The 9,397-nt window shown below is 40.4% G+C and overlaps 1 protein-coding gene across 1 annotated transcript in view; it reads right to left on the minus strand.

The window, feature by feature from the left end:
* NR5A1 (nuclear receptor subfamily 5 group A member 1) overlaps window positions 1-5,680 on the minus strand; it is a 127,833-nt gene extending 122,153 nt beyond the window's left edge. The window contains exon 1 of the mRNA XM_069985876.1: window positions 5,613-5,680. The gene's annotated coding sequence lies outside the window, so the exon portion shown is untranslated. The remainder of the gene's footprint in view (window positions 1-5,612) is intronic.
* Between the last annotated feature and the right edge of the window lie 3,717 nt (window positions 5,681-9,397).

Below are 9,397 nucleotides of genomic sequence, written 5' to 3' on the forward strand. Positions count from 1 at the left end.
TAAAATTAAGATTATTTATGATAAGAGACTCTGTACCCACAATTTTGTCCCCCCCAAACCGCTTGTACCTTCGGATAGGTTGTGCCAGCCTAATTCATACACCTTCTAGGCCACGCCTGTTGGGCACGGGGCCTGCCAGTTGTTTTTTAGGACACTAACTGCATCACCTGCCGAACGGACCTCAGGACAGATCTTGGATTAAAAGCAGCTATCCGAAGGTACAAGTGGTTTGGGGCGGGTCAGATTGTGGGTACAGAGTCGCTTTAAGACATCTGTGGTATTACCTGATACACTGACTATACCTGTACAATACTAAGGAAATACTTGACCTGTACAACCTTAAACATGGCCTGTGGTTCCAGTATGGGCATGATGATGTTGGGGGATACTTAAAGTGTTTCTTTAATTTAGGAAAAACCATGTCAAAAGTTTTCCTACTGCCTACCGCCATAGGCTGTATTCATTTTTTCCCAGACTTCCCTAGGGATGCATCCAACTTCTTCAGCCACTGATATTGCACAGGATAGAGGACAAGTAAGAGATTGCAAGGGGGTCTGACCTCTGTGCACCTCGCAATCTCCAGATCTGCCCATAGTTCCTTTGTTTTCAATTGAGCCGCAGGTCGGCACTTGACCCGCGGCTTTATTCATTCTCTATGGAGCCACAGGAAAGAGCTGAGTGTTGTACTTGACTTTTTCCAGCAGCTCCACAGGATAGGAGACAATTAAGTTTTTAATTGGAAACTCCTTTAAATGTCTCATGTTGTACTTGCAGAAATACGCCTCCTCTCCGAGTCAGGGAGTGCAAGGGCACTTTTTAATATTTTTATGGATTTTTAACATTCAATAAATCATTGTTTTTGATCAACTTGTACCTCCTTTGGACCTGCGCCCTTGCACTCCCTGACTCGTAGAGGAGGCGTATTTCTGCATTGCACATGATCCTGGCTGGATCTATCTGGGGAGTGGCTGCGGTCCTGCTCTTAGCTATCTGTGGGTGTTGTGCCTCATCTCGCATTAACCATACCAGGTGAGAGCTTCTAAGTTTGTGTTCTTACCCACCTTACTGTGTGACCTGTGCTATGGAGCGCTGTTCTATTATTTTTCTGTATCCAGTTGTACTTATCTCTACTAAGGATCAGGGTATTAAGGCCCCATCCTAGCCTGTGGCTGCTATCAGGCCTCCCGATTGCTATCCAGCCAATCAGGCCCATGGCGACTAATTAACCAGTTTTCATTAGAAGAATTTCATTGGCCTTTAAATGGCTTCATTGGTTGTCCAGTGGGGTGATCGACTTCCCAAGATGCGACTTACAGCCCAGGCCCTCTCCTCTGCTTTGGACCTGTCTTAGCTTGGCAGTTGCTACAGGTTGCCTTCTGCACGCTGTAGCAATTGAGTGATGAGAAGATCAACCAATGCAGTACCTATGTACTGCATTGATCTCTATAAGCAATCATGGTAATGCTCATAGAAGTCCCCTAAGGGGACTACAAATAAGTATAAAAAAAAGAAAAAAAACTTTTAATATATATATCTATATGTGTCTTAACTTGTCTGGTCAGCTTCCAGCCTGCAAGGAGCAATTGCTCTATGTTTTAGTTTTTAATTTTTTTTCAGGCTTCCGACCACACCCAAGGAGATGTTCTGCCAGAAGCTTCTGGAATGACAGAAGTACAGTCAGCTGTGCCTGTGATAGTTTAAGGTTCTGCCCAGCTTACAATCACGTTTCTTATTGCTCTCTTTCTTTTTACCTGTGTTCTCTGACCTTTGGCTTGTTCCCTAACCTAAGTTTGTGATTTTGTACTTCGCTACTGTCTCTGTGTCTGGGCTTGGCGTACGGTATTTCCTGTGGTTATTGATTCTGTATTGCACTGCTATCTCGCTATTGACCCCTGGCTTCTCTGGTTTTCCTACTGTATTCTGATTTGTGGCCTAATGTATCTGTATTGTGTTTGACTCAGACCAGTTAACTTCTCTCACCACCTGACAACCCCGACACTTGGCAGTGTAGGGACTGCTGTCTACTTGTTGCTTGCGCAAGACCGGCAAGTAAGCAGGGACAGACTGTGGGTCAGATCAGGGCTCAATCTATCACCCTGACTGACAGCAAGTCAGTTTTACTACACGGTGAACGGTATCAAGACAAATAGGGTAACTAAAAATGGATTTAGTAAATTAAACAACCTTTTTAAGTCGGTTATTCCGCTGCATAAGCCATACGCTAGTGGCTTGTAATGTATGCGTCATTCTATAGAATAGGGAAGTCAATGTCTCATGCAATTCATGTATACAGATTTCCATCTGATATCATGGCAATTAGCATACTTGTACAATGTATGACCACATTTTTTGTTCATCCACATATACAGTACATATGAACACATCTCCGCAAAGAAACAGACAATATGCAAGACTTCATATCTAAAGTCATTTGTAGAATGTATTGTATTTTGCCCTCTTTTTGCTGTATTACTAAACTTACATAAACACTGATATATGAATCTGGATGTTCTATGTGCAAAACTCTTCCCATATTTTTTATTAGATCAGCAACAGAAGCCTGAATCTAACATAATAGTCAGAAGCTTAGGGGTTTAAGTGTGCTGTTACAAGAGGCACAGTGGGTACTATTAAGATGTTGGAGACAGCAGTCATAGGCGGTCACCATAAAGTGGTCACAGTGGCTCCACTACCTCCCCCATTGCCCATATATGGAGATGTATATGGACCTGATGAAGAGGGAAAGAACTCTCGAAACACGTTGTTCTAAGTTTTCGTAATAAACCCTGCTGTTTTACCCATTGATAAGGCTTACAGGCTTCATCTCTGGGACAAGTGAGCACTGCAAATTTCACAGTTTTTTCCTAACCAAATCAAGTCCTGCATGGCATAGTCTATCAATTTGACACTGGGTTCCTAGACAGGTGAAGGTAGTAACGTGCTATATCTAGATGCTACTGGGTAGTGCCATGCCCAGAGAATGACCCACTCTAGAAACCCATGTAATAGAAAATGTATTGCCAATGGCTGAATGCCAGAAAGGGCCACATAACCAATCCAGCGATCATTTGTGCAAAGACTGATTGAGCCTTGTGTAGGCCTTATAAATGAGCACCGATCATCCGAGATCAGTAGTCCTTTACAGATGCCCTTGTGCCGATTTGCTACATTAGCACTAGTTTGCAAAGACTATTACATGGCTGTTAAATAAATGTTAAATAAATGGTAAAGGTTTCGTTTTCGTTAAATATGTCAAATGATAAGGTTATTAGAGTTGAGTTAACTTGGAGGACGAACCCTAAGGTTCTTGAAGTTTCCTTAACAAGGGCTTATGGCCAGGTAATTCATGCTTTCTATGCAATTACTTATGCAGTTGTCACCTTGAAGATGTCTTGACAAGTACTGTTTTTATTCTTCGCCTACATATAAAAGTATTTAAGTAGCACATTAAAAGAAATGCCACACTCAAACCGTGAATAGAAAATTGAAAAAGAAGAATCATGGCGGTCGTACAATAGCAGGGCTCTAATAGTTTGTAAAATTGTAAGATGCATTGATATTTGGCATGTGGAATTTCCTCAATTACCATCTGCCCACTGTTCTACAGCTTATAAAATGCAGACAACCATGTGGAGTAGTTTTCTCTTCTACCACCACATTCTTATGCGTATAATGGAAGATGCTTCTAAATACCAGTGAAGGACAAAAAATAATGTCATTCATTTACCAATGTCTGGAAAGTGTATACATTTTTAATTACGTTATTATATATATATATATATATATATATATACTATATATATATATATATATATCAAATGTTGATTTCACAGAAGGAAACATTTCCTTGGCAAAACCAATTTTTTATTTTTAATTCTAAAATAACAATTGAGAAAATAGCAATTGAGTAAATTACGGTGGTTTGAAGGTAAAATAATTTGCATTGCATGATAGACTATTGTAGATGTCAATAGTAGAATGAAGGCATAGTCTGACAGACAAATCTTATGGAACTTTATAAATGTCTGTTCAAAGCACGCCAACGACTGAAGGAGAAATATTTCTTCAAACCCCATGTTGGCGAATCCTTCCTCAGCCATACATGAGGATATGACGTCTATAGGCATGAATTGTATTCAACAAATTACAAAAACTTTTTACAATATAGACACAGTATTATGGTTATTGAAGAAACATAAATGAGCATTAAGGGTTTATCGCCAGGACGTCTGTCTTGCTAATTTTTAAGAGGAAAAAAATGGGTGGCATATAAAGAATGGGGGGGGGGGGGGGGGTATAAGGGTGTGTTCACATATTCAGGATTTAATTGCAGGTATTAAATATAAGCCAGGGAAAGATCATCAATGGAGGTCATGTATAGAGGAAGTTTACAGGGCACATTTATCATTCTCTTTATGCCATTTTTTTGGCTAATCTGGTGTAAAAATTTAAGTAACAGTTGTAAAGGGTTGTTTGCACTATTTTTGAGCAGTTTACGCTGGGCGTTCCTTCCTTTTTTTCTTCTTTTTTTCACTTTAAGGGGTGTTGTTTCATGTTAGCTCCTTTATTAGCCAGATTTATCATGTACAATTTTTTTCATTTTATTTTATTTTTCATTCTCCAGTCAGATCTTGGCGTAGTTTTTTTTTTAGGTAAGCTTGTTAGCCAAAAAAAAAGAAAAGGACTGAAAAATGTATGTGTTCCCCTACAACTTCTAAAAGTCCATTCTCAGGGGAAATCATGTCCCTCCATAGACTAAAGAATAGATCTTTGTTCATTTAATATATGTACCAAATCATAGGAGTAACCCAGCAGTTTTTCTTCCTTACATTAGTGCTCTAGAATAGACATAGTTACCTCCTCACCTATATGCATTGGCAGTAAACATGTTAATTACCATTTTTCATTTCTGGATTTTGATCTTTTTTTTTTGTATACATATAATGTTATATGCTCCTTTTTATTTTATCTCTTGTATGTATAATAGGTGTGCACCAAGAATACATATATCCCAAGTACATGTATTAATCGTCTCTTTCTAATCAGATTCTCTTGTCTCACTTTATGCATATACAGTAGGGTTTTTTTTGACAAATCACTATTGGAAACAACCTTAAAGATAACGTTACTCTGTCTGGTTTGTCCTTATAAGGCAGAAATCTATTAATCGCTCCATTGCTTCTTCCTGTCCAAATTCCCCAAAAGTTATGAATGCCATAATAATCTTTTTTTTTAGAATATATGTATTTTTTTTTATTATTGACTAGTTTGAATTGACATAGTCCCATTGTGTAATGCATTACACAACTGAAAAAATAAAATGGAGTCGGTAAACATCCGCCCTTTACAACCAACTTACTCCTCTCCTCCTCCAAACCAACTATATATCACGTCTTTCCCTGCAAATTTGGAGACTGCTTTCAACACCTATTAATGCACCGAATGCAAAACAAAGCTGATCTGAACATTTTCTCAAATTGTGCACTCATCAAATTTTTTTATTTATTTTTTTCTCACAAAAAAATCTAAGTTTAGAAATTTCAGAGAGCAGCAGTAAATGGTATAAAAATTACAAATCTGACCAAAAGTAGAAAAGAATAAAATAATCTTACTTTTCTATGGTTCTTCGGTTCTTCTTTGTATGGAGTGTGTTCAGATCTGAAAGACGTTCGCTATCACTTACAAGTGAAACTGGCAAAGAATGGAGCCGGAATACAATATTTTACTCTAATTGTTCCATCCCATCAAAAAAAAAGAAAAGAAAAGATAGCCTTGATTTATGTTATGGAGGGCATACACTATTCCTGTTTTGCAGTTCACTCTTAGTTGTTAATGTGTAGAGCCTAGAATCCCTTCTAATAATTCCGTTTTATATTATTTATCTCATTGGTCCCTATAAACACGTGATCATGTGAAAAAAAAATAATAATGACAAAACAAAAGGCATAGTAAAAAAAAAAGAAGTTAAAAGACAGTATACGAAATCACAGAATACAGTGAGATCTATAAAATATCTTATGTGTATAGTTAAAAAAGTATCTAGAAATTTGGGCAAATTACTATATTATTATTATTATTAATATGAATAATATTATATTAATATTATTATATTAGTAGTAATAGTAGAAACATAGAAAATTGTCATCTTCTTTCTGTTTTTTTTTTTTTTTTTTTTTAAACATATATATATATTTGTCAGGGCAGTCTCTTGTGCAGCTTACCTGAACAGTTGTATATTGATTTTGCCTTTTTATGATTGAAAATTAATAAAAAGAAATTGGAAAGCAAAAGACCACTAGGTCCATCTAGTTCGCTCTTTCCTTTCTTGTTATCTTAGGATAGATATATGTTTATCCCAGGCATGTTGTCTGTTATTGTATATTTACCTACCACATCTGCTGGAAGTTTATTCCAAGCATTTAGTACTCTTGCAGCAAAGTAATGTTGTTTCTGATATTTCTCCCAACTAACCACTGTTAGACTGTGGCCCCTTGTTTTTGTGTTCCGTTATTTATTTACTTTTTTATTATTTTTTTTATTAACCCTTAGGGGACACAGCCAGTTTTCATTTTTTGCGTTTTCGTTTTTCCCTCCTCGTGTATATAAGGCCATAGCGCCTGCATTTTTCCACCTAGAGACCCAAATGAGCCCTTATTTTTTGCGCAACTAATTGTACTTTGCTATGGCAGATGTAATTTTTGCCTAAAATGTGCCGGGAAACCAGAAAAAAATTATATGTGTGGTGAAATTGAAAAAAAAAAATGTTTTTTTTTTATTTGGGGGGGGGGGGGGGGGGTTGTTTTTACTATGTTCGCCCTGGGGTAAAACTGACTCGTTATATATGTTCCTTAAGTTGTTACGATTACAACGATATGTAACATGTATAACTTTTATTTGATTTGATGGCTTGTAAAAAATTAAAACCTTTTAAAGAAAATATATGTTCCTTAAAATCGCTCCATTCCCAGGCTTATAGCGTTTTTATCCTTTGGTCTATGGGTCTGTGTCAGGTGTCATTTTTTTGCGCCATGATGTGATCTTTCTATCGGTACCTTGATTGCGCATATATGACTTTTTGATCGCTTTTTATTACAATTATTCTGGATTTGATGCGACCAAAAATGCGCAATTTTGCACTTTGGGATTTTTTTTGCGCTGACGCCGTTTACCGTGTGAGATCAGGAATGTGATTAATTAATAGTTCGGACGATTACGCACGCGGCGATACCAAACATGTTGTTTATTAATTTATTTATTTATTTTTATTTATAAAATGGGGAAAGGGGGGTGATTCAGGACTTTTATTAGGGGAGGGGATTTTGTGTTATTAAAAATACATTTTTCTTTTACTTTACACATATACTAGAAGCCCCCCTGGGGGACTTCTAGTATATGCATTCTGATCTCTCATAGAGATCCATGCAGTATAGTTATACTGCATGAATCCATGAGATCGGTGTTCTATTACTTTTGGCTGCAGCAGCCAAAAGCAATAGAATGCCAAGCCGGGATCAGCGCCATTACGGAGCAGACCCCGGCCCGGGATGGATGCGGGGATCGCCCCCCCGCAATCGCGCCGCAGGGGGGCGATCCCCCACTAGACCACCAGGGATGCATATCAGCAAGTATTTAGAAGCAGCTGTCAACTTTGACAGCTGCTTCTAAGTACTTAATTAGCGGGCACGGCGATCGGACCGTGCCCGCTAATAGCCGCGATCCCGGGCTACATGCGGCACCCGGGATCGCGGCAGTTCAGAGGGGGGTTGCCGCGCGACCCCCCTCTGAACTCCCATAGCGGCACGAGGACGTTCAATAACGTCCTGGTGCAGCTATGGGTTAAAGACACTTCCGTCTTAAACCTTATTTAGTTAATTAACATATTTAAAGGTTTCGATCATGTCACTCCTTTCCCTTCTTTCTTCCAGACTATACAGATTCAGATCCTTAAAGGCCCTATTGCACAGAACGATTATCGGCCGTATTCGGCCAATATCTGCCGTTACGGCCGATAATCGTCTCGTGGAATAGAAGGCAATGATCAGCTGATCAACAGATTGGCTGATCTTTCATAGTTTGTCTTTCAAACATGTTGAAAGACAAACGACTGATACAGCCGTCGCTCAGTGGAATAGAAGCGGCGGCAGCAGACTGATCTAGTCTAGTGATCAACCGGGCAGCCCCCCTGCCCCTCCCCGCGGCCCTTCCCGCACTCTCCCGCTCGCTGCTGCCATGTGGAATAGCTGCAGCAGTGAGTGGGGAACCTGGAGCAAATGAGCGCTAATAGCGCTGTTTGCTCCTCTCAGTGGGCCCATGGAATAGGGCCTTAAGTCTTTACTGATATGTTTTATGCTTCACGCCCTCATTTTTGCAGCCCATCCTTGGAGCCGCTCTATTGTATCAATATCTTTTTTGTAGGGGAGGTCTTCAGAACTGGGTCTCACTAGAGCTCTATACAGCAAGATCACAGTCTCCCTCTCACTACTGGTTATATCTCTAGCTATACAGCCCAGCATAGGATTAACTTTACTACTGCCTCGCTGCCCTGGTGACTCCTTTAAAGGCTATATTCCCACTACGGAACTCTGCTTGAAATTCCACCTGTTCTATAGACTTAGTGATATTTTGAAGCTCAATCCGCCTTCCGCCCAAAGAATTGACAGGTCAATCCTTTGGGTGGACGGCAGATTAAAACTCCACCCAAATTCTGTAGTGTGCACATACCCTAATGGCCCTATTCCACGGGTCGTTTTAGAGGAGCAAACGAGCGCTATTAGCGCTCGTTTGCTCCTCGTTCGCCGCTTGCTGCCGCCGCTATTCAGCGCGGCTGCAGCGAGCGGGTGAGTGCGGGAGGGGCGGCGGGGAGCTGCGGGGGGGGCTGCCCGGGGGATCGCTGATCGTCCGGGCAGCCCATAGGATATAGCAGCGTCTGCTGCCGACGCTCCTAGCCAACGGAGCGACGGCAGCAGATCGCTGCTATATCAGTCGCTTGTTTTTCAACATGTTGAAAAACAAGCGACTGCAACGATCAGCCGACATGAACGATGTCGGCTGATCGTTGCACTCTATTCCACGGAACGATTATCGTCCGTAGCGGTCGATATTGTCCGAAAACGAACGATAATCGTTCCGTGGAATAGGGCCTTAAGGGTACAATTACACGGAACGATAATCGGCCGAATCGGGCCGATTCGGCCAATTATCGCTCCATGTAATAAATATCATGGGCTGATCGTTGATATAGGTTAGAACCTATATTTGTCGGGCGCCGACCGTGTAATAGCCGACTGACCATATACATTACCTATCCACGCTCTAGTGCTGTGGGCTTCTCCCCGGGTCCCGCGTGCTCTAGCTTCAGACCGGCCTGTCAGCTGAGAGGCCACTCAGCCAATCATTG

Source organism: Dendropsophus ebraccatus, chromosome 10 (genome assembly GCF_027789765.1).
Source record: "Dendropsophus ebraccatus isolate aDenEbr1 chromosome 10, aDenEbr1.pat, whole genome shotgun sequence".
NCBI classification, from domain to species: Eukaryota; Metazoa; Chordata; class Amphibia; order Anura; family Hylidae; genus Dendropsophus; species Dendropsophus ebraccatus.